Genomic DNA, 26,035 nt, shown 5'->3' with positions numbered 1-26,035 from the left:
CTCAAAGTTGGAGAGGCTAGCTCAAGTGCCTTGATAGTATGTTTGGGAAACACGAAAAACGTGCTTGGGCCAAGACTGAAAGGGCAGGCACGTGGTCGGAGCGCGCAACTATCTTTCCTTCCGGCGCTGCATTCCACCAACTTTCACGACAATGCACGACGCCGAACGACGAGCCCTGTGCAGGAGCTCCGCGTATGTGGCAGCGGGACATACTGGAACATCCACCGCATTCATCCGGTAGAGTCCCCCCAATTATGACCTGATCGCCCAAATGATAGAAGTATTTCGTGGCACGCGTTACAGCAAATGGTAAGACACCCTATGGCGGTCCTAGCGAGACATCATCACAGATGGATGCTCTGACAGTGTATGGCATTTTTCACGTGGGTGTGAAAAGTGATCGAGACGCGAGACGGAAATGTAATAAAGTGAATTTTAGTCAGTGAAGTGTGGCATGAATTATAACCGAACTCCTACTATTCATCCACCCCATGTATACTACCATTCCCGTTTATTTTTACTTATAAAAATTTGTCAGTAGTCTTGTATGAAATGTTTTCAAAATTTTGGTTTGTTTTCTAGATGTATAGTCTTTCGTTACGAAAGATGGAAGCGTTTGATTTTCACTTAGAGCATGAATGTCCGATTTCCACTTACAGTACTGCCCTGGCCGCACATTTTTCTGGATTAGGAATTGATGCCCTTAGCATGAATTTACTTTGGCTTGCACCACAGCACATTTACTTGACGTAAAATACGATGAAATACTCCGCCAATACAGTTCGATTACCATCTCGTAACTGTTGGACCTGGTGGTCTACCGGCACAGCACGTGGCTGCAAATCGAGAATCGCGGGATTGAATCCCAGTTGAACCAATAAATTTTTCAGTCTGCGTTTAATCCAGCCTTCACCTCTCAATGATATGAGGAGTCGGTAGAAACAACATGTGGTGCGGATTCCACGTTAAACTGCCAATTCCCTTTCCCCGGTTGGACAACTGGTGTACGTTAATGATAAGCAAGTCGCCAAAGTGCCGTCCAATTGAAAGACTTAAAGCAGGGGCACTGAAATACGCGAAATTTGTTAGTATTATTACACTGTCGAAACGCAGTAATGCGACCACGTGTTAAAATCCCGAATAAACGCCTTTTGCAGCATGAGATGTACAGGAATAGAGTCAATGAGGCAATGACAGTGGTAAGAAGCCATTCCGGCTCCAGTACTTGTCCAGCTGCGATAGAATTTTATCGATTGAGGATCCGTGGCACAAACTACTCGATCGAGATGGTCCCTCAGATTCTCGATTGGGTTTAAAGCCGGGAAATTTGGCGGTTAGGGCAGTACGGTAAATTCATCCTAGAGCTTTCAGAACCACGCACATACACTGCGAGCTATGTTACACGTGCATCTAAGGGTGGATATGGTCCCCAAGGATAGGTGCGTACTTGGGTTGATCCATTGTGCCTTTCAGAATGACGAGATCACACAGGGAATGCCGCAAAAACCTTTCCCGCACCATTACGCTCTCTCAGGGTTGCAGGGCGTTTGCTTTCAGACGTTACACGCCAATGAAAATCTGTCCGATGGGGCATAAAATGTGATTAATATGGAGAGGCCACCTGTAGCACTCAGTGGACTTTCAGTTGTGGTACCGGCGTGCAAATGCAAGCTTTCAACGCCAATGAACAGCAGTCAGCATGGATGCAGGAACCACGTGCCTACTGCGGAAGCCCATACGTTGTCGAGGAAACATTGGTGGTAGCCCTTGGTTCGTCTCGGCGGTCAGCTGCACAGAAGTTGCACGTCTATTCGCCAGCACACATATCTGCAGCTATCGTTCACCTGTGTCGCCTACTGCCCGTAGTGCAACACAGTTGCCTCGGAGCCGGATTAGAATAGCGAGATTTTACCACGCACGGTTTACTTTACATACAGTGGCATGTGAAAAGATTACAGATTTTGCCGTTTCGGAAATGCTTCCACCTTTGGGAAGAAAGCCAACGTTTATGCCCTGTTGGACGTCACATAAATCGCCCCTTTTACGCATTATGACAACGACTTCACTGTTTCTAGCCTCCCACCTGCTCTCCCCCCCCCCCCCCCCCAATTCATCACCTACTAATGCTATCACCTGGTGTCTATGAGTTATTACACGTTGACCTCAAAAATAGGAGTTGGTCACATTAATGTGACTGGACCTATTATTGTTGAAACTTCCTGGCAGATTAGAACTGGGTGCCGGACCGAGACTCGAACTCGGGACCTTTGCCTTTCGCGGGCAAGTGCTCTACCATCTGAGCGACCCAAGCACGACTCACGTCCCGTCCTCACAGCTTTGCCAGTACCTCTTCTCCTACCTTCCAAACTTTACAGAGGCTCTCCTGCGAACCTATTATTATTATTATTATTATTATTATTATTATTATTTCGTTGTTGTTCTGTTGGCTAGAAGTGTGTGTAGCGTTGCCAGGTTACTTGCTACAGTAAAATTTTCTTTGCCGTTGCTAGAGTCGTCTTTCAAGTTTGCAGGGGCCACCGCTAGTTGGCGCTATTGGACTGCGACATTACTGTTCTTTCAAAATGTGCCGTTTGTTACTCTTAAAACTAACAAGGAGAGCTCCCCAGCGGTGGAATCGACTTTTTGAAACCAAATAAGCGGTAGTGTAAATTAAGATCCCCTGTATCAGACCCCAGCTGAGCCTCCGTTCGCAAGTAACTGACGGAAAAGATTTTCGAATTTTGCGTGATGATAGCGTTAAGGAAGTCGTATTCCATAGTCTGGTTACGTGTCATAATGGTTAGAGTAGAAGCTTAACCATGCCTCGTCAGGTGCAGTAATTTTTTTATTTTTAAATCTTTATCGAAATGACTGATGCCTATTTTTCCTCAATTTATTGGTTTAAATGTAATTTCTTTCGTTCCATTCTTTGTCACATCGTTTTAATCGCCGTATGAACTTTTCCATTTGTTTAATTTTCTTTATATCATTCTTCTTCCAATCGAAATTTTTGTTAATGTGTATTTTATTATACCTGTCTATTTGACTATTCAATTATTTCAAAACTCCGATATGTTAATTAGAAAACAAAAGACGAAATAATCTATTTATATTGACTGTGCATTAGTGTGAAAAATGTATTTTTCATTACAAGACCTGCCTTTTTTGCGTGGTAATCGACATACAAATATTTAAAACATAACCTAAATTCTTTGTGCACTATGGAAATAATAGTGTAGATGAAGATTTAAATGAGAGAAGGTTTTATAAGTAAAATAAAATTCAAGCAAAGTGAGAAGTCGATATAATGAACACAATAACGTAGACGAAAATACAGGGTCATAAAAACAGGAGAAATTAAATCGGAATTGATACATGAAGATAATTAAAAGATCACGAACAAATATTTCCAGTGGAGAAGGGATGATAAGAAGAAAAATTAGACCAAATGAAGAAGTTCATATCACTATTGAATCACGTGACCGAGAAGTGGAAATAAAAAATAATATTTACATCAACTGAATGAAAATGATTATCAATGTCACTTCGCTAAAGACCTAAAATAGATTTCTTTCTCTGGTGAGATTCATGCATGTGAAGCCAGTATCCTTTCCATTAACCTCACAACCAACTTATATCATTCGGCTTTCTTCATGCTATCGAGTCTCACACAAAATTCCGAATTTCTTTTCTCATCAGTTCCTCGCAAACGTCGACCCACCAGGATGAAAGGCTGCAGTGTGTGATACTTGGGTGCTTAACTTACATAACCGTATAGATGGTTTCGTCGATCCTACCGCTGGAGAAATCTCGTTGTAAGACATAACGAAACATGGCCGCCGTTTCATTATATCTATTGATATGGTGATGGACACACATTTAGTAGTGTAGCCATAGTAACACAAACGGTCTGAAACCTGCACGATCTAAGCAAAGAAGAACGACTTCGTACTTAGTCCAAAGGAAAATCTCCAGAATTACTAGAAAACTTGTAGCCAATGCACCAAGTCCCCGGCAGTCATTTAGTCCGCGGCGACTGCTGAGAACCTTCAGACCAGTCATTAGGATTCGCACTCGACTACTTCGACGTTACACGTTCGGTGTCCTACTCTATGGAGCTGAGTCACGGACGGTACTACGCATTTGAAATGCCATCATGTCGAAAAATATTAAGGATACCATCGACGGATATAGACAAAAATATGGCGGTACGAAGACGCAGAAATTCTCAACAGCATCCAGAGAGCAAAACTCGATTGTTTTGGTAGCGCAATTCCGCAACACTAAATAAAACCTGTTGAAATTAATAATTCAAGGAAGCATTAATGGCCGGCCAGTGTGGACGAGCGGTTCTAGGCGCTTCAGTCTGGAACCGCGCGACCGCTACGGTCGCAGGTTCGAATCCTGCCTCGGGCATGGGTGTGTGTGATGTCCTTACGTTAGTTAGGTTTAAGTAGTTTTAAGTTGTAGGGGACTGATGACCTCAGATGTTAAGTCCCATAGTGCTCAGAGCCACTTCAACCATATTTTTGAAAGATTAATGGCATACGTGATCCACGACGCACAGAATTATCCTGGCTAAATAACTCAAACCAGCAGTTTGGGTTCAGCACTGAATCAATGTTCCGAAAAACCATGGACGGACAACAAATAATGCTACCGATCGGCAGTGTAATTGGAGGACGAGGCACTTGGAGAGGAAGAATGACAATACAGACAATGCTTAAAAATTACATAAATGCTCACCACTAAATCTAACATTCCACTCATATAATCGCGCTAGCTGCAAATAAAATTAATCTGCACCTGCCATACAGTTAAAATTTTTTGAACCTAGTGCTGTTAACAGCATTCATGTCAACACTTATTTTGATCAATGTACGTATTTTCTCAGACATCCACTGTACGAGGACGTACTGAAAAGTAATGTCGACAGATGTTTTATGTGAAAACTCGCAACGCTTTTTAAATAAAACAAACTTCATTAACATTCTACATCTGTATTCTTCACGTCTATAAATTTATTTCTCAACACACTCACTTTGGAAACCAACACAATTTCCCCAACTACATACTATTTTGTTGATACCGTCACAGTATATTGTTTGACTATGTTAACAGAGCCACAACCTTACCTCTGCTTGCACCGCTTGAAACAATTGAAGTCCTCGAAGGTTTTCTTAGTTTTGCACAAAGACGAAAATCGAGACTCTGTGTAGGATGATCGACGGCAGTGAACCAAGGACGTCGGATTGCTGCAGATGCCGCAGCGCTCGTGTGTAGCTTGGCACTGCCATGCTTAAGGAGAGTGTGCTCCACATGCAGACGAAGTCTTCGAATTCGTGCTTTTAGTTTTGTGAGCTCTTTCTCACCCACCAACATAGTCACGTCACACACCGCTATGTTACGAAAAATCGGAGCCCTCTAACAGCAGAGGGCTGCAGATATCCATAGTAAAGATGTAGAATGTTACTGACTTTATCAAATAAAACAGACCGAGTCATTATCTTCTCAGCACGCCGTCGTGTTATACGCACAAAAATCAAAACGATTGTTTCCGAGCAAAGTATGCTGTATTTTTAAGTGAAGATCTTTGTAATGTACATCTGTAGTAAACGTTATGCTGGTGATATATGGTGACAATTCGTATTTATATTTACAATGAAAAGAGATTGACCAGTGGCCAACAGACAACTAAAACGCAAGTTGCCAGATGGATATTAACTGCAATACCGCCCACGCTGCCACGGTAAGTAAGAGGTTTTGTTTCCCGATACATGTCGCCGTGTAACTGCCGCTCGTGGCGATACATTAAAGAGTTCTCTGTCTTCTTGTCAGAGAGCCAGTACCCACATTCACTCTAAAGAAATAAAGAAGCGAATTCTGTGCGCCACATTTGAAGATGATCCTGATACGGCTCCAAAACTAGTTAACTCCAATTTAAAAAATTCAAAAATTGAGTTGTTGCCGTTTTCCACATTTATGTTCAGTACACATTCACAGGCACTTGAACATTGGTTCCCAGCCGTTCTTAGACCATTGCTCCTGAGTGCAATCAGACATTTGCCAGTACCCCCTGCCCTACCCCCCTTGCTGCCGTCTGTGGCCGAAGCAACTCTAGGCACGAAAGAGATAATGATGTTTCCCTCCGAGAATAATTTTGCCTGGGCTGTAAGCGGCGCACAGCTCAGCATTTAGAAAGTTGCCAATTACATCTCACTCCGGGAATATTATTATTAAGCCCAATTTCCACAGCAGCGAATGGAAGCGAACGCAACCGTATGAACATTTGCAGACCACTTGCCAGTATTAACTACCTTTCGTCTACGAGGTCTGTTCAAAAAATTCTGGAACTTCTCTACGCTTACCTCCACTTATTTGTATATGATCTCCCCCACGACTGATACACCGCTCCCAACACCGTTTCCACTTCCGGGAGCAGACTTGGTTCGCCTTTCGCTGGACCGCGCGTCTATCGTTACAAATCTTCGTCCTTGCTCTCAACAGCAAGGGCCAAGCTGACCTGACAAGCTTTTTATTTTTTGATCATTGAGAACATTTCCCTACCCATTGTGAAGACTGAACCTTGTTCTCAACGTCATAACTGCAGACCCACGTCCCATCACCAGTTGTAATTTTCTTAAGGAACATCTCGTTCTCATTTGGGTGATCCTAAAGCTCTTCTCAGATTGCGAGGCGGAGGTCTATCTGCTCTTGACTCATGAGCCGTGACACGAACTTGGTGGCAACACGATACATTCCAAGATGCTGTATTAGGATTTCACGATCCAACTGCAATGTTACATTCTTCTGCAATCTCTCGGACAGTCAGTCTTCGTTCAGCACGCACAGTTTCGTTGACGTTCCTGACACAAGCGTTGCTGGCAGAAGTCGAAGGACGTCCTGCACGGGGGTCGTCTTCGGTCCGGCCGTTTTTAAAACGTGTGAACCATCCGTAACACCGAGTACGGCTTAAGCAGTCATCACCATAGGCTTCCTGCATCATTTTGTGTGTGTCTGTGAAAGTGTTCTTGAGTTTAGCTTTTAAGTTCCTATGGGGCCAAACTGCTGAGGTCATCAGTCCCTAGGCTTACACCACTTCCACACACCCATGCCCGAGGGAGGTCTCTAACCTCGGACGGGGGCAGCCGCACGAACCGTGGCAAGGCCCCGAACACTGCGCGGCTACCCCGAACAGCGGCTTTCTTGAGTTTCACGCAAAATTTAGTGCAGGCGCATTGCTCCTCTAACTATCCCCTCTCGAAGTTCGCCAACTGTGCGACACAACGTTCTACTCAATACAGCACTGAACAATAAGCTAACAGACATACAACAATGAAACTTCCCGCAGTTACACATTATGCACACGCGTGTGCAGGAATGTCAACTGCATTTCGCCCCAACACGCCACTGGCGCGAAATTACGAATGTTCCGAAATTTTTTTCAACACACCTCGCGTATTCAAAATTTAGGGTATGTTCTAGAAATTTTTAGCAAGTAGGCTTTCTCCGGATAGCTGACGTGTATCTTCAGGCATCTGCCAATTTCTTCAGCATCTCTGTTACATTCTACTGTGGGCCAAACAAACCTGTAACCATTCGTGCTGACTTTCTTATGAACAGTTCAATATCCACTGCTAGTCGTATATGGGACAGGTCCCACACACTGGAGCAATATTAGAGTATGGGTCACACCAACAGTTCGAAAAGGATCATCTTTGTGCACTGATTATATTTCCCTTTAATTCTAACAATGAATTACAGTCCGCCACCATCTTTACCTTTGACTGAGACTATGTGATGGTTCCATTTCTTACCTCGTTATCACCAATGTAAAGATTCTCGCTGCTCCCGTTTGTGCTTCATCTCATCACTTTTGTCTTTGATTTACTCTCACCCCAAATTCTACACTCATTATATTGTATACTCCATTCATCAGATTCTGTAGTAATTCACTTTCCTGATGACGATAATATTATCAGGAAATTTTGTCACTGATATCCTTTCACCCCGTATTTCAGTCTGAATCTTGAACCTCTCTTTCATTTTCTTCGTTGCTCTTTGATGCGTAGATTGAACAGTAGAGGCGAATGACTATATCAAAGTCTTACTCCCTTTTTAATCCTTGCACTTCGTTCTTGGTCTTCCATTCATATTTCCTCTTGGGTCTTGTACGAATGTATTACCTGTCTCTCCCTACAGCTATTTTCTTCAGAACTTCGATCTTGCACCATTTTACATTGTCGAACGCTTTTCCAGGTCTACAAATCCTATGAACGCGTCTTGAGTTTTATTCAGTACTGCTTCTATTTCGTATCCTTACAATGTGTTACACCGAGGTATTTGTGTGAGTTGACCGATTGGAAATGAGAGCTATTACTGTTGTAGTGATAGGATACTATGTTTTTTCGTTTTGTGAACTGCACAATTTTAGGTTTTCGAACATCTAAAGCAAGCTGCAAAAACATCAGAAATTCTGTTTGAGTCTACGTACAAAAATGCATTGTTAGAAAAACAAACTAAACCAAGAAGGGACAAAATATGAGTAACGAACAACGTAGAATCTCTACAGCTAATCTGGATTAAACTGCGCCATCATCTTCAGCAACAATCAGGGCACAATCCAAGGAGGGATCTACACCTACATGGATATTCTGCAAAACACATCTAAGTGCCTGGCATAGGGTTTATCGAATCACCTTGACAATTGTCTATTATTCCGACTTCATGTTTTGAACTGCCCAAGGTGTATTGAAGACTAAAAGGAGTATGTCACGGAAGACCGTATTAAGTGTGATAATTACTCCCAACAGTGGCATGAAGAATGCACAGCTTATGAAGGTCATGGAGCATTTTCTTGTTATTCGTGTTAGTGCGTACTCTGCTCGTACGCACTCGTAGCCGCATCGTCTGGTAAGTCTCATATATATAAAATGACATTTAAGGTTTGGGTTAAAAGTTACTCTGATAAATGTTGTTCGTAATTAAATGAGCAATGGTTTGCTATTTGTTTCTTTTAACTTTCTCATCAACTTGAAATGACCGATTAAATACTAAGAGCATACTCCTTCCTGACTTTCCCCTGCAAAGGCAAATTGATGAAGTCGAATAGATTGTAGGAAGAATTTTTGTAGTTTCATGACTTTAGGTTGGCATGACTGAGATGAGTTGAGAGCGGCTGACTAACAAAAAACTTTTATTTATAACCTTAATGTTGCAATGAACAATGACGCGTCGGGTTCAAGTTTCCACATTAACTGAGCAACGTTCAGCGATGCGTTTTCCCTTTCAGAAGGTGGAAAACGGCCAAAATATTTTCTCTAACGATTTTTCAGTGTGGTCGAAGCTGTGCGAACGACGGAAATTTTCGATAAATACGTAGGACAGTTCAAAAACAATCGAACTTCAGTGACAAATGAAAAACGCCGTGGCCAGCCAATTGAAGTGTCTCCTCCTTCGGTTAAAACCGGCTCTGACGACATTACTCCTGATGGCCGACGTGTTGCAGTAGAACTGAATAGCAAAATAGCTGCAATAGGTAGCGGCACAGTTCTAACGTTGTCAGTGACATGCTCAAGTACAGCAAAACAAGTCCAACCTGAGTCCCGAAAGAATTCACACAACACAACACCAGGAAACAAAGAGTGCTATGAATGTGAAGGTGAACCTTTTCTGAACGAGATTTTAACGTGTGATGAAACTTTCGTTCTAAATGGTGAACCCGACTCGAAAAGACAAAGCGTGAAATGGAAGCACACCAGCTCACCTGTCCGAAAGAAATTCAAAACTCGAGCATCAGCGAGGAATGTGATGCTGGCCTTCATTTGGATGCCACAGTTGTCGTATTTTGGTGATTATTTGGAAGATCAGCGTACAGGATGCAGCGCTGAGACTCACACATACTGATGAGCAAAGTAAAGCCAGCGATGAGAGGAAAACCACTGGAAGGAAAAAGAAACCATAATGGGTTGGGAAACTCTACGTCATCGTCCCTAAAGTCCAGATTTGACTTCCGTGAATTTTCATTTTCAAATTGCTGATATTATGCAGAATGGAAGCTGTCTGCAGTGTAATTAACTCATAAGAAAAAAGTCAACCTCATTTGTAGAGCATTTGTTGCTACCTGTTTGACCCGCTCAAGGACGCATCGCGTGGAAAGGATTCAGCGACAGCGAGGAGGTTAATGCAATTTCGGTTTTACTTACTTCATTCGCATTTATCGCGTATCTCTTGCCTAGCAGTATGTCGTAAACGACTGGAAAAAGCGCAAGTGGCACTCGTATATAACGAGATCAATATACATTTGCCTTCTGAATATTACACCCGTAATGGGTCCAACCTAAGGCAGTTTAAAAATTTTCAGGTGACACTCGTGTACAAGAAGAGTAAAAGAAAGATGTGCAAAATTACAGACCAGTGTCGTTGACATCGATTTTCTGCAGAATTCTTGAACGTATTCTGAATCTGATTATAATAAATTTCCTAGACACCGGAAAGCTTACGTCCATAAATTTAGCACGATCTTAGAAAGCTCGTGTGAAACGCAGCTTGCCCTTTTCGCACATTATATACTGCGAAACACGGATGAAGGGCGTCAGGCAGATTGCACTCTCCTAGATTTGAGAAAAGCCTTTGACACGGTGCTCCACTGCACACTGTTAACGAAGGGCCTCGTATAAGCATACGGAGTAGGTTCCCAGATATGTGAGTGGCTCAAAGACTACAACAGATACCAGTACGTTCTCGACGGCGAGCGTTGATCAGAGACAAGGGTATCGTCAGGAGTGTAACAGACAGCTGTTATTCTGTATAGACATAAATTATGTTACAGGCAGAGTGAACAGCAATCTGCGGCTGTTGATGATGCTGTCGTGTACGGGAGAGTGTCGTCATTGAGTCACTGTAGGAGGATACAATTAACGCGAAGCGCGGACAACTGAGAAACGTGCAGGAGGCAGTGAGGTACTGAGCCATGCCGACGCCGGTCCCTCAATCAGCTGCGCTACGTTTGTCGGTTGAGGACCCAGGACACGAACAGCCTGAGCCAGGTGGTCCCACATATTCTCGATTCCGTTAAGCCCGGGAAGCCTGGTGGTCGGTGGAGTACAGCAAACTCATCGTGGTGCTTTTCAGACCACGCACGTACACTGCAAGCTGTGTCAGAGATTCAGTTGTTCTGCTGGTAGATTCCGAGGGAAAACAAACTCGATGTAGGTGTGGCAACGGTTCCGACAGATATTTCTGCTCATCCACTGTGCCTTCCAGAACGACGAGATCACGTCGGGAGTGTCACGATAACGTTTCTGAGACCATAACGATCCTTCCTCCTGTCTTAACCCTGCCGTCGACTGCTGCAGGATGTTCACTTTCAGGTGAATCACGCCCTACACGCCAACGTCTAACTGTCACTTGAAAAGCACGCTTGTCACCGTGCAGTGGACGCCCGTGGAGCACCACAACGGCGTCAGCGTCGGTTCTGGACGAATGCATAACTGCTGGAAAAGAGTCTGCGGACAGGAGACAGTGCCTGTTTTCCGAAGGTTTAAAGAGAAATTTCAAGATTTGCGAGATAAAGGTTTAGATTGCGTCGCAAGTATGACGAATTATGAGAAAGACCGCACTGTGTAAGGGAAGCTACTGGGATGTCCCATAACCATGGCATTAGTTAAGGGATTCAGCTGCGCGAAGAGACTTTGACAGTGACTGAAGTTTCTTTGAAAATTGACAAATGAATCCGGGTGATCAGTTACGAAGAAGGGGAGAAAATATGTGAAAATAAATCTCTTCTTACGGAGGGACATTTCAGAGTTGTTCGAAACAACTGAAGCAACTGTACACCATTGCATGTTGATATCTGAAGCACGGAAGACTAGCTTTTTTTACCAGAGGAAAGTCAAAATACTTGTGAAATATTTTTTTCTGAACCGAGAAATGTCATAACTCGGTTGTCATTTAAAACTGCAGTGCTAGACTTCGAAATGGCTGCAAATTAAGCTATGGAAACAGTGTTCTCCGAGCCATCTATTTCCAGTTGTAATTTTCATTTCAAGCAATGTCTCTGGAAGACATAGAAGAACTGGGATTAGTGGAGAAATACAGGGATGAAGAAGTAGTTCGATTGTCTTGCCGCATGTACGCTGTAGAGCACATCCTTCACCGGACTGCCTTGATGGATGGATGGTAACAGCGTAGCAAATGCCCAGTGGCGAAAAGATCATGAATTCGTAGACTATATAGTCAGTCAATAGATGGAAAATCCCAGCACCCCATCTGAAACGTGGAATTGGTGAAGACAGACAGTCGACCGAAATTATTTCGAAATAAATTCACTCTTAACTTGGCTTCAGTTGCGTTAGGTAATACCTCGATACCTAACACAACTGTATCAAAGTTATCTGCGTTCAGAGAATTTATTTCCAAGTGATTTCGGTCAGCTATCTACCGTCATCAAGTCGATGCACAGGACCATGAATGCTGGCATAGCAAACGATACTCAATAATGCGAAGGTATCTGAACCTACAATTTCTGATCAATACGCTAAAGGAGAATGCAATAAAATCAATACCTGAAATTAAAAAAAAATAATCCGTTGGTCAGCCTCTTCAGTGAAAGAGGTAAAAGATACATGTGTGTTGAAAAAGAGTTAAAAGATATTTTAAGAATACATAATGACTCGGTGGATTTAAGACGTTTAAAATTTCCTACGAATAGTTCGTAAAATAAGACAGGACGTAATGTTGTAGAATGGAAAAGGTAAAAAAAAATAATATTTTTTAAAACACGGCTATGCACTATAGACAGTCTTAAGCCTAGATAAAATGTGGAGTTGCGTTCTTATTACAGAACGACAGGCAGAGCCTCCCCACTGTCGCGGCTTCCTTTGAAGGTCGGAGAACCCGCAGCTAAAATGTATGTGGTCAGAAACACCGCGATGACTCACGGGTCGCCAAGTCCACGGCCGCAGAAGCCCGTGACATCCTTCAAGAGGCGGCGAGGCATCTCGTACAGTAGTTATTTGAGAGTGAATTTATTCCTCGCTCCTCATGAGACGTCATCCAACTGATCTTCCTGCTTCTGGAGTGTCTACAGCGACTATGAGGGAATCCCGAAACGTTACATCTTATTTTTGTTCCGCTCTCCGTTCCACACCTTCAAGGACCCACTTCTTTTCTGTGGTACTCGAACACTTGTACTTCTTCGATGTCATTTCCGCGACGGATTTATGTACTGTGCTTATGCTTTATTGAGAAAACACGGGAATTTTTCGAAGTCGCTTCCGTTTATGCAATGTACCGAACACATGAGGTTTCTTCGATAAACAGAAGTTCTTACATGGGTCTTGACAACACGATCGAATTACAGAGGTTCAGATAGGGAGACTCACCTGCGTGTAACTGCATAGCCCTATTTTCGGTCCCCGCAAATAATTGTAATGCAACTAAGGACATTATAGTGACAGGAACGTCAGACGGGTAAATAAGTCGTACGCAAAGTGGACATCCAGCGGACGCAGGTAAACAGTTCCTGTTATACCATGCCACTGCTACCTCAGTGTAAACTTGGAGGACAGCAGGAAGTGCTCTACGTCCACTAGCTGGACTCCAGAGCAGTAAACAGCCGGGGTCCTCGGTGGTCAAGTGGTAAGGGATCTGGAACGTTCCAGCGCCTCGGCAGGGGCTATTCCCCCCAGCCGGGCCGGGGTTCTATCCCCGGCCGGCGCTGGAATTTTCAGATTTCCGAACACTAGCCTCCACCTCTGTCCTGGCATGTGACGCATGCCGGGTACCCCCGTGGGGTCCGTGCTTCGGATCCCATGTGGAGCTCACTCCCACACTACAAACTAAACCTGATTATGCTGCTGCAAACAGTTTAATTCACACACTTTCTTCACCAGACTACATCTACATGTATTTTAAGGTACTTAATATATCTCAGTATCAAACGAAACTGCATGGTATCATTAATACTTGTAATCCTACAACTATGAAATAAAAACCTTACAAAAAAAAAAAAAAAAAAAAAAAGATTTTGTTTTCCTTCCTTCGTGTACTGAATACTGCTGAGGTAAATACCCAAACATCTGCCATTTTCTTGTAGTTAACAGTCAATATACTAAAAAATGTTTATCATAATGATTCACATATTACATACTGTATTTCACACATTATCAGTGCTGAAACAGCAGTAATTATTTCAAAGTCACAAGAAAACGCAAAATATTATATCAATAGCAACACACAAGCCAACAAAGTGTTCTTTTTAGTATCATGATTGACTACTTGACAAATAAATTCTGTATAAGAAATTGTTTCGTAACAGTTGAAACTATCTTTTAAAAATACACTGTTTTCACTAATTGCATTTTCAAAAACGAACACAGGCCTTCTTTTTTCTCAAATTATTCTAGCGTCAAAATGAGATGTTTGATATGACACAGGTCACTAATGAGATAAAATTTTTTTTGTATGAAAAACGATATTTCTCGTGGTTTTATGTGAACTGAATGCTGATTCAAACAGATAACATTTAACATTAATAAGAGGAATTTCTTGGCGATTTTGCTAACTCGTCCATATATTTCATATAATATTTCGATTAATAGTTATATGACAACCTCTCTGCCTCTACTTTTCGTAAAAGTATCTTGTGGATCAGAAAAGAAATTATATTACTACCTCTACAGGTTAAGTCTAGTTGAATGAAAGAGATTGTAAAGGCCGTAGCAGAAGATGCAGAATGTTACGTTCTCTGCAAGGCCTTTGCCATCAGTAATGAGCGAAACTGTAAAATAAGAAAAAGGGATGACAAACGTCTATTATTGCTGTACTATTATATCACTAACGTTGCATTGCAAGAAACTTACTTACAGTTCCCCTTGCTGTTCAAAATTCTTTAACCCACAATACCGTGCGATTATTTTGGTACCATTTAATGTAACAGTAGCCCCGACACCTCATTGGGCAGACCAAATTGAACCTAAATTTCGTATTTTTGGTAATGAGAGAGAGGGAGACTGTCTGCTAGTATGACTTTCTTTTGCTATTAAATTCCGAGCCACATATCCATTTTTAATGCTTAAAAGTGTGGACAAAACTTTTAGTAATACTAAATTACAAAGACTGAATGATGAATGTAACATGCTGCGTACATTAATGTCGCTGGAGATGTAGTTTGCATTATATGTTACGGGAACAGAATTATTTTGTAACGTGTGAAATACACAAAAATACGGTAACAGACAAACCGAGCAGTGATGCCATAGTCTGTTTTGTAATAATAGTGTAAAGGAAGAAATAAACAGCAACTAGACATTTAAGTCACTCAATTTTCGTGGCCATTTTGCGGTTCATCATTTTGCTGCTAGGTGTCGCTACTAGTTCCTCACACACTCAGTTATCACTTCGCTGCTAGGTGTCACTACTAGTCCCTCATACACTCAGTTGTCTGTAGTGCAGGGCTTCGCTACCAGAGGGCTCTATCAGCACCGGTGAGGACTAACTCCGTCGGCGTTTGCTGCTTCACTCCTCAACATCTATGCTAGCTGACGTGACTGCTAAATCTTCGTTCTAAACGAAAAAAATAGCACCAATACCAAATAAGGCAAATGGTAATAAGTGCGAAAACTACCGAACCATCACTTTCATACGTCCTGGCTGAAAATACTGATCCAAAATACACTCCTGGAAATGGAAAAAAGAACACATTGACACCGGTGTGTCAGATCCACCATACGTGCTCCGGACACTGCGAGAGGGCTGTACAAGCAATGATCACACGCACGGCACAGCGGACACACCAGGAACCGCGGTGTTGGCCGTCGAATGGCGCTAGCTGCGCAGCATTTGTGCACCGCCGCCGGCAGTGTCAGCCAGTTTGCCGTGGCATACGGAGCTCCATCGCAGTCTTTAACACTGGTAGCATGCCGCGACAGCGAGGACGTGAACCGTATGTGCAGTTGACGGACTTTGAGCGAGGGCGTATAGTGGGCATGCGGGAGGCCGGGTGGACGTACCGCCGAATTGCTCAACACGTGGGGCGTGAGGTCTCTACAGTACATCGATGTTGTCGCCAGTGGTCGGCGGAAGGTGCACATGCCCGTCGACCTGGGACCGGACCGCAGCGACGCACGGATGCACGCCAAGACCGTAGGATTCTACGCAGTGCCGTAGGGGACCGCACCGCCACTTCCCAGCAAATTAGGGACACTGTTGCTCCTGGGGTATCGGCGAGGACCATTCGCAACCGTCTCCATGAAGCTGGGCTACGGTCCCGCACACCGTTAGGCCGTCTTCCGCTCACGCCCCAACATCGTGCAGCCCGCCTCCAGTGGTGTCGCGACAGGCGTGAATGAAGGGACGAATGGAGACGTGTCGTCTTCAGTGATGAGAGTCGCTTCTGCCTTGGTGCCAATGATGGTCGTATGCGTGTTTGGCGCCGTGCAGGTGAGCGCCACAATCGGGACTGCATACGACCGAGGCACACAGGGCCAACACCCGGCATCATGGTGTGGGGAGCGATCTCCTACACTGGCCGTACACCACTGGTGATCGTCGAGGGGACACTGAATAGTGCACGGTACATCCAAACCGTCATCGAACCCATCGTTCTACCATTCCTAGACCGGCAAGGGAACTTGCTGTTCCAACAGGACAATGCACGTCCGCATGTATCCCGTGCCACCCAACGTGCTCTAGAAGGTGTAAGTCAACTACCCTGGCCAGCAAGATCTCCGGATCTGTCCCCATTGAGCATGTTTGGGACTGGATGAAGCGTCGTCTCACGCGGTCTGCACGTCCAGCACGAACGCTGGTCCAACTGAGGCGCCAGGTGGAAATGGCATGGCAAGCCGTTCCACAGGACTACATCCAGCATCTCTACGATCGTCTCCATGGGAGAATAGCAGCCTGCATTGCTGCGAAAGGTGGATATACACTGTACTAGTGCCGACATTGTGCATGCTCTGTTGCCTGTGTCTATGTGCCTGTGGTTCTGTCAGTGTGATCATGTGATGTATCTGACCCCAGGAATGTGTCAATAAAGTTTCCCCTTCCTGGGACAATGAATTCACGGTGTTCTTATTTCAATTTCCAGGAGTGTATCTACAGATGAATGGAACACATTAGAAAAGACGAGCTAGAGGAAAATCGATTTTGAGAGAACACACTAGCCGCTAGAGATCGGTTGAAGAAATTCAACCTATATTTATAACATCAATAGATGTAGAAAATAACTTTTGACAGTTTTGACCAGAATATACAGTTTGAATTTAAGATGCAGCCAGGGATAAAATACAGTGAGCGGCATGTTACCTAGAGTTCTGCCAGAAATAGTACAGCAGTTGTAAGACTTAAAAGACATGAAGGAAAGCTGACAGTTGATAGTTGAGAAGAGTGAGTGTGTGTGTGTGAGAGAGACAGAGAGAGAGAGAGAGAGAGAGAGAGAGAGAGGGGGGGGGGGCTCTAGCCAATTCTCCCATGTTATTCACTTTGCATGCGTCGTGCTACACACTTATCGAGTCTGTAGAGGGAAACTAGCTGATGAAGTTCTACATAGGAATCAATGTCTGGAAACGTCATCCAGCGACGCTACAGAGTATCAAAGTTACAGGCGCTGGAGTCTGTAAAATATGTATATACAGGGAGATCCAATGAAGATGTTATCAATTTTCTATGATGATGGAGATGGATAAATGTATCAATTTGAGGTTATGTCCCTATAACGGAAAATTAGAAGAGAAGACATTCCTGTTACGTGTGACATTATTTACCGGTAGTGTTGTAGCTAAGATGTAGGGCAGGAAACTTTCAGAGGTGGTAGTATGGACCGAAAGAAGAAAACAATGTCCAGTGCACATGGGCTGTAAAATGCATACCTTAAGAGCTGTGTGGACTTGTTCATCTTCGCTAGCATAAAACATATCTCCACTATCGAACAAGTGCTCATAGTTCCTCAGGTATGCATTTTTAGCCCATCTTTAAGGGACATTTTTTCTTACTTTGATTCATACTACCACCTTTGAAAGTTAGCAACAACAGTACCAGTACTTGTATTCCACCGTCAGAGGTATGATAACGATTTCCCATTGTAACTTTCGACTCATTTGTTTCCGGAACTGGGGCCCTTACCTCAAATTGATACATGATCACGGCATCACACTCTACTTACATACGTTTGCCGGAGCTGGCACCTGTATTTTGATGCTCCGTAGCCTCGTTAGATGACGTTTGCAGGCATGAGTTACTAGATAAAATTGCAAGCTCTAGAAATGTGAAACACCTTGTATGAAGAAAGCAACATACGAAACAAACGAGAAATTCGGGAAATTAATCGAAGATAAGAAATAGAAATTGTTTCCAAATCTAACTTTCAATTTGCTGCTGCTGATTTGAAATTTCGTGGCATTTATTCGCTCTGAAGAGGATCGTTCAAACGATGGTCGAAATGTCGTTATTTTAGTTGTTTCACTGTTTTATAATGACATTGCCTAGTACCCAAAATGATTTTCTTCAAGCGCTAATAGAAAGCACAGAAGCTGAAATCTTTATAGGTACAGAAAGCTGGCTAAAGCCTGAAATAAGTTCTGCAGAAATTTTTACGAAGTCTCAGACGCTGTTCAGGAAAGGCAGATTAGGCAGAATTGGTGATGGAGTGTTTGTGTCTGTCAGTAGTGGTTTATCTTGTAGTGAAGTCGAAGTGGATACTCCGTGCGAATTGGTATGGGTGGAGGTTATACTTAACAGCCGAAGTAAGTTAAAAATTGGCTCCTTCTACCGACCCCCAGACTCCGATGATATAGTTTCTGAACAGTTCAGAGAAAATTTGAGTCTTGTAACAAATAAATACCCCACTCATACGGTTATAGTTGGTGGGGACTTCAACCATCCCTCGATATGTTGGCAAAAATACTTGTTCAAAACCGATGGTAGGCAGAAAACATCTTCCGAGATTGTCCTAAATGCTTTCTCCGAAAATTATTTCGAGCGGTTAGTCCACGAACCCACGCGAATTGTAAATGGTTTGGAAAACACACTTTACCTCTTAACTACAAACAATCCAGAGCTAATAGAGAGCATCATGACTGATACAGGGATTAGTGACCACAAGGTCGTAGTAGCTAGGCTCAATACCGTTTCTTCCAAATCCGCCAGAAACAAACGCAAAATAATTTTATTTAAAAAAGCGGATAAAGTGTCACTAGAAGCCTTCCTAAGAGACAACCTCCATTCCTTCCGAACTGACTATGCAAATGTAGACGAGATGTGGCTGAAATTCAAAGATATAGTAGCAACTGCAATTGTGAGATTCATACCTCATAAATTGGTAGGAGATGGAACTGATCCCCCATGGTACACAAAACATGTCCGAACGCTGTTGCAGAGGCAACGGAAAAAGCATGCGAAGTTCAGAAGAACGCGAAATCCCGAAGATTGGCTAAAATTTACAGACGAGCGAAATTTTGCACGGACTTCAATGCGAGATGCCTTTAATAGGTTCCACAACGAAACATTGTCTCGAAATTTGGTAGAAAATCCGAAGAAACTCTGGTCGTTTGTAAAGCACACAAGCGGCAAGACACAGTCAATACCTTCGCTGCGCAGTGCCGATGGTAGTGTTACAGACGACTGTGCCGCTAAAGTGGAGTTATTGAACGCAGTTTTCCGAAATTCCTTCACCAGGGAAGGCGAATGGAATATTCCAGAATTTGAAACACGAACAGCTGCTAGTATGAGTTTCTTAGAAGTAGATACCTTAGGGGTTGCGAAGCAACTCAAATCGCTTGATACGGGCAGGTCCAGATAGTATACCGATTAGGTTCCTTTCAGATTACGCTGATACAATAGCTCCCTACTTAGCAATCATATACAGCCGCTCACTCACCGATAGATCTGTACCTACAGATTGGAAAATTGCGCAGGTCGCACCAGTGTTTAAGAAGGGTAGTAGAAGTAATCCATCGAACTACAGACCTATATAATTGACGTCGGTTTGCAGTAGGGTTTGGAGCACATACTGTATTCAAACATTATGAATCACCTCGAAGGGAACGATCTATTGATACGTAATCAGCATGGTTTCAGAAAACATCGTTCTTGTGCAACGTAGCTAGCTCTTTATTCGCACGAAGTAATGGCCGCTATCGACAGGGGATCTCAAGTTGATTCCGTATTTCTAGATTTCCAGAAAGTTTTTGACACCGTGCCTCACAAGCGACTTCTAATCAAGCTGCGGGCCTATGGGGTATCGTCAAAGTTGTGCGACTGGACTCGTGATTTCCCGTCAGGAAGGTCGCAGTTCGTAGTAATAGACGGCAAATCATCGAGTAAAACTGAAGTGATATCACGTGTTCCCCAGGGAAGCGTCCTGGGACCTCTGCTGTTCCTGATCTATATAAATGACCTGGGTGACAATCTGAGCAGTTCTCTTAGGTTGTTCGCGGATGATGCTGTAATTTACCGTCTAGTAAGGTCATACGAAGACCAGTATCAGTTGCAAAGCGATTTAGAAAAGATTGCTGTATGGTGCGGCAGGTGGCAGTTGACGCTAAATAACGAAAAGTGTGAGGTGACCCACATGAGTTCTAAAAGAAATCCGTTGGAATTACTCGATAAATACTACAATTCTCGAGGATGTCAATTCAACTAAGTACCTGGGTGTTAAAATTACTAACAACTTCAGTTGGAAAGACCACATAGATAATATTGTGGGGAAGGCGAGCCAAATGTTGCGTTTCATTGGCAGGACACTTCGAAGAGGCAACAAGTCCACTAAAGAGACAGCTTACACTACACTCGTTCGTCCTTTGTTAGAACATTGCTGCGCGGTGTAGGATCCTTACCAGGTGGGATTGACGGAGGACATCGAAAGGGTGCAAAAAAGGGCAGCTCGTTTTGTATTATCACGTCATAGGGGAAAGAGTGTGGCAGATATGATACGCGAGTGGTGACGGAAGTCATTAAAGCAAAGAAGTTTCGCGGTGAGTTCTATTTACGAAATTTCAGTCACCAACTTTCTCTTCCGAATGCGAAAATATTTTGTTGAGCCCAACCTACATAGGTAGGAATGATCATCAAAGTAAAATAAGAGAAATCAGAGCTCGAACAGAAAGGTTTAGGTGTTCGTTTTTCCCGCGCGCTGTTCGGGAGTGGAATGGTAGAGAGATAGTATGATTGTGGTTCGATGAACCCTCTGCCAAGCGCTTAAATGTGAATTGCAGAGTAATCATGTAGATGTAGATGTTTGTAGGAATTCTATCGCTTCTCTCCGATTTTTTCAGCATGATACTAGTATTTTTTCCTACACCTAACAACGTTAATAGTGCTTGAAATGATGAAAATAGTACCTAATAGTTTTTGATACGAAGACAGAAACGGTGCTTCGTTTTAATGATAACAATATACAGGAAAATTCAGCCATGTTTCTGCGAAGTTGCACAACGCCGAAATCCTGAAACACATCCGTATATTTCGAATGCGGTACAACAGCTGTAGGTAGGAGACGAGGTACTGGCAGAAGTAAAGCTGTGTGGACGAAGCGTGAGTCGTTCTTGGGTGGCTCAGATGGTAGAGCACTCGCCCGCGAAAGGCAAAGGTCTCGAGTTCGAGTTTCGGTCGCGCACACAGTTTTAATCTGCCAAGAAGTTTCATATCAACGCACACTCAGCTGCAGAGTGAACTAATTCTGGAAACAGCTGCATAGTTACTGGAGAGATACAGGATGTCCCAAAATTCCCGTTAAAAACTTCTAGGGAATTGAGTGACGATATTTTGAATTCGAACCCATGTATGGAAACGTATATCCCTGCTACAGCCGTATAAATATATCTTCGCTATTGTGGTATGCAACAGGGTAATCATCACTGGAGCGGTGTTACTTACGTCGGATCGTATGATGTCATTTGACGGCTGTCCTACCTCTCTGAACTGGTTCGAGTCTCGTTCTTGTGTCTGTGACTGATAGGGCAACATTGCTGAGTACACTTTTGCCGAATACACCGACACGAGTATTGTGTGGGGCCAAGCTCACAGTGCTGGAAGAGCTGCTGGTCGCCTTTATCAAGATCGTTGTCCACAACGTCTGACTCCTTCCCACACGCTTTTCGTTACCATTGTGCAACGTCTTCGAGAAAGGGTGCCTTCACCGTCAGCAGGTGCGACTGTGGTGCCCCGTGGAGACGCAGCGCACGCAAATTGGAAAGTATATTTATATGCATATGGTGTCTGTTCTTTCAAACATGTCCGAAAGGACACTACGAATGTAGTGTGTGGATATACAAGGTGAGAATGTGGGTCTCGCGGGAGGCGTGCGCGAGATAGTCCCTGCAGTCGCACTATCTTCTGTGCCCTCGGTGGCTCAGATGGATAGAGCGTCTGCCATGTAAACAGGAGATCCCTGGTTCGAGTTCCGGTCGGGACACACATTTTCACCTGTCTTCGTTGATATATATCAACGCCCGTCGTCAGCTGAAGGTATTAATACCATTCTAATTTCGAACTGGAAAAGGCCCTCCTGTATAAACAGTGTCTCTGAAGAACGATTTTTTTTGTTTCTTTGGTTATTAACGACTGAAACTGCAGAACATTAGATGCACTGGGTCACATCTACACTTAAATGACAAATAAACCAGTATAATAATGCGTATTGAAACACAGAGGTATGTAAACAGGCAAAATATGGTGCTGCCGCCAGCAACGCCTGTGTAAGACATGTGTCTGCCGCGGTTGTTAGATTTTGAGCGTAGTATTATACTCGGCGCAAGAGCGATGGGACACAGGATCGCCGAGGTAGCGATGAAGTGGGGATTTTCCTGTACGACCATTTCACGAGGGCTCCGCGAATATCAGCAATCCAGTAAAACAACAAATCTCCGACATCACTGCGGCCGCAAAAAGATCCTGCAAGAATGGGAACTGAAGAGAATCGTTCAGCGTGGCGAAAGTGCAACCCTTCCGCAAATTACAGAAAATCTCAATGCTTGACCATCAACAAGTGTCAGCATGCGAACCATTCAACGAATCATCATCTATATGGGCTTTCAGAGCCGAAGGCCCACTCATGTACCCTTGCTGACAGCACAGCACGAAGCTTTACGCCTCATTTGGGCCCATCGGTACGAACATTCGACTGTTGACGACTGGAAACATATTGCCTGGTTGGACGAGTCTCACTTCAAAATGTATATAGAGTATGGACGTGTATGGGTATGAAGACAAAATCATGACTCCATGGACCCTGCATGTCAGCTGGGGACTGTTGAAGCTGGTGGAGGCTCTGTGACGTTGTATGGCATGTGCATTTGGAGTGATGTGGGACCCCTGATACGTCTAGATACAGCTCTGACTGGTGACACGTGCGTAAGCATCCTGTCTTATCACCTGCATCCATTCATGTCCATTGTGCATTCCGACGCATGTGGGTAATTCCAGCAGGACAATGCGACATCCCAGACAACCACAGTTGCTACAGAGTGGCTGCAGGAACACTCTTCCGAGGTTGAACACTTCCGCTGGCCACCAATCTCCCCAAACATCCGGTACGTTTCTAGTAAATTGTATAGCATTATCGAGCATATCTGGGATGCCTTGCAACGTGATGATCAGAGATCTCTGCTCCCTCGTACTCTTACGGATTTATGGGCAGCTCTGCAGGATTCATGATGTCAGTTACCTCCTGCGCGACTTCAGCCATTAGTCGATTCCATGCCACGGCGTGTTGAGGCACTTCTGCGTGTTCGCGGGGGCCCTACACGGTATTTCTTTGGCTCTTCAGTGTAACAAATTAATTGTCAAAGTGACAGCGTTAGCAACATGTTTGAAATAGTTGTAGCACACGTTCCAGTAAATTGTATAGCCGTTGTCGTATTACAATTGGTATCTGCGAATACGTTCCATAATTCGTGACAGATAGTGAGGCGCGACTGGAGACGTCCGCAGTGTTTACCCAGTGTCGTCTTGGCTACGGCAGCTCTGACGGCCACGAGTATAACCGGAGATAGAGAGCGCAGCACGGCTAGTTTGAAGGCCACTTTCAACTAGTGTTGCCAGAGGTGTGTCTTTTTAGAGATACTACGACTCGCCCCACGTAAGCTTTAAGCGGAAAGCCAAATGCTACAACTTCTGGCCTCTGCTAACATTTCGAAATACACTATCCTATCAGTAAGTGTACAGGCACCTATTAGTGGACATTAATATGCAGTGTGTCCACCCTTTGTCTCTATGGCGGCTTCAACTCTGCGCGGGACACTGAGTGCGGTGCCTGCCGACAATTTACGCACCACACACGGAAATAGTATCTACGTGTTTGTACATGCCAGGCAATACATTGCTCAGCATGATTGCCATCTCTCTCACAAATTTTGAACGTTTGGAGCACAATGTGCGGGCTCTTTAAAGCAGGTCGCGATTTTGATGATGTAACGAACCAACTGATCTGAATTTGGTACGATATCCGTCAGGAGGGCATCCACTAACTTTATCAATCAATGTCAAGCCGAATAACTGCCCGCGTAAAGGCCAGAGGTGGACCAACACGTTATCGACTTATCAATTTGTGAAGCTCTTTCTCTTGAATTAATCATCCAGTTTTTCTGCAACTGTAATCATTCATTTGCCCCTACACGTACATGATGTATATCGATTTCCATCGCACTGGGGTAATTTCTCCGAGATACGTTTATTTTCCTTAGTGTGTAAATATATTTGTAGCAGGTCATTCAAAAAAGTTTGAAACGAAATAGAGGGGAGCTGGTTGTTGTTAGGAGAACAGAATGTCTTAGACTCGCGGATCATATGGTGTTATTGGCAGAGAGCGAGAAAAGTATGACTGATATGTTAACAGAATTAAACAAGAGACGTGAGTAAATTGGAATGAGAAATAATAAGAAAAAGGCAAAATGTCCGGTGTTAAGTGCAAGAAAAGTAAGAACAACTATAATGTTAGGCAGGAAGATACAGAACAATTTAGTGTTTTTAGATAACTGCGACGCGCTATTATGGACGACATTGGAAGTAATAAGGAGGTGAAAACACGTATAACAATTGCCAACGAGACGTTTCATAACAGGAGGCTTTTATGTGGGTGCGTTGGTAGGGGAAAAATAGGCAGGCACAGTGAGAAATTAGGTGGTGTTGACTTGGAGAACAGAGAGAAATTTTAAAGGTATCAAATGATGGGACTGCATGGAGAGCTACATGTGAAGACCTGCCCTAGGGCAGAAAACTCGTGGTGGTGGTGGTGGTGGTGGTGGTGGTGAAGAAGAGGAGACTTATTTAGGACATTTTGCAAGACGCCCATTTTCTTGTAATCCAAATTTAAACAAAAAATAGGCAGCTTATAATTTGTACTCTACAAACGACCGTGAATTGCATGGCAGATGGAACTTGCCATTATATCAGTTATCAGGACTTATTCCCACTCCACTGGTGTATGGAGCGTGCGAAATGTGACTGCTTAAAAGCCTCTGTGCGTGCTGTGCTTTGTCTAATCTGGTCTTCATGCTTCCTACAGTTACGATACGTAGGCGGTTTCAGTATATTCCTACATTCATCAAGTAACGTCGGTTCTAGAAACTTTCTAAGTAGGTCTCCTCGCGATACTTTGCTCTTCCACGGGATAGTCTGTGTCTATCATCAACTGTCCGTTAGTTCAGTTCTCTGAACGCCTTCGTGACATTCTCCTATGGGTCAAACAAACCTGTGAGCATTCTTTACTGCCCTTCTCTGTATAAGTTCAATATCCCCTGTTCGTCCTATCTGGTACTGATTGCAATTCCCCAGTATTGTACCAATGAACCGCACGCGCTTTACCTACAAATGTGCTTATGTGATCGTTCCATTTCATACCACTACAAATTTATACACTCAAGTATTTACTTGAGTTAACAAATTGCAGCTGCAGCGCACTGAAGCTGTAGTCATCGGACTACGTAGTCTCATTTTGCAAAATGTTGATTTTGTCGATACCGTCGCAGTAATATATTTGACTATGCTAACAGAGCCTCAACCTCACCTCTGCTTGCACGGCTTCGAAGTATAAAAG

The sequence above is a fragment of the Schistocerca serialis genome, chromosome 3 (assembly GCF_023864345.2).
Source record: "Schistocerca serialis cubense isolate TAMUIC-IGC-003099 chromosome 3, iqSchSeri2.2, whole genome shotgun sequence".
In the NCBI taxonomy this organism is placed as follows: Eukaryota; Metazoa; Arthropoda; class Insecta; order Orthoptera; family Acrididae; genus Schistocerca; species Schistocerca serialis.
The sequence above is the reverse complement of the archived record's forward strand: the minus strand, read 5'-3'. Positions refer to the sequence as shown.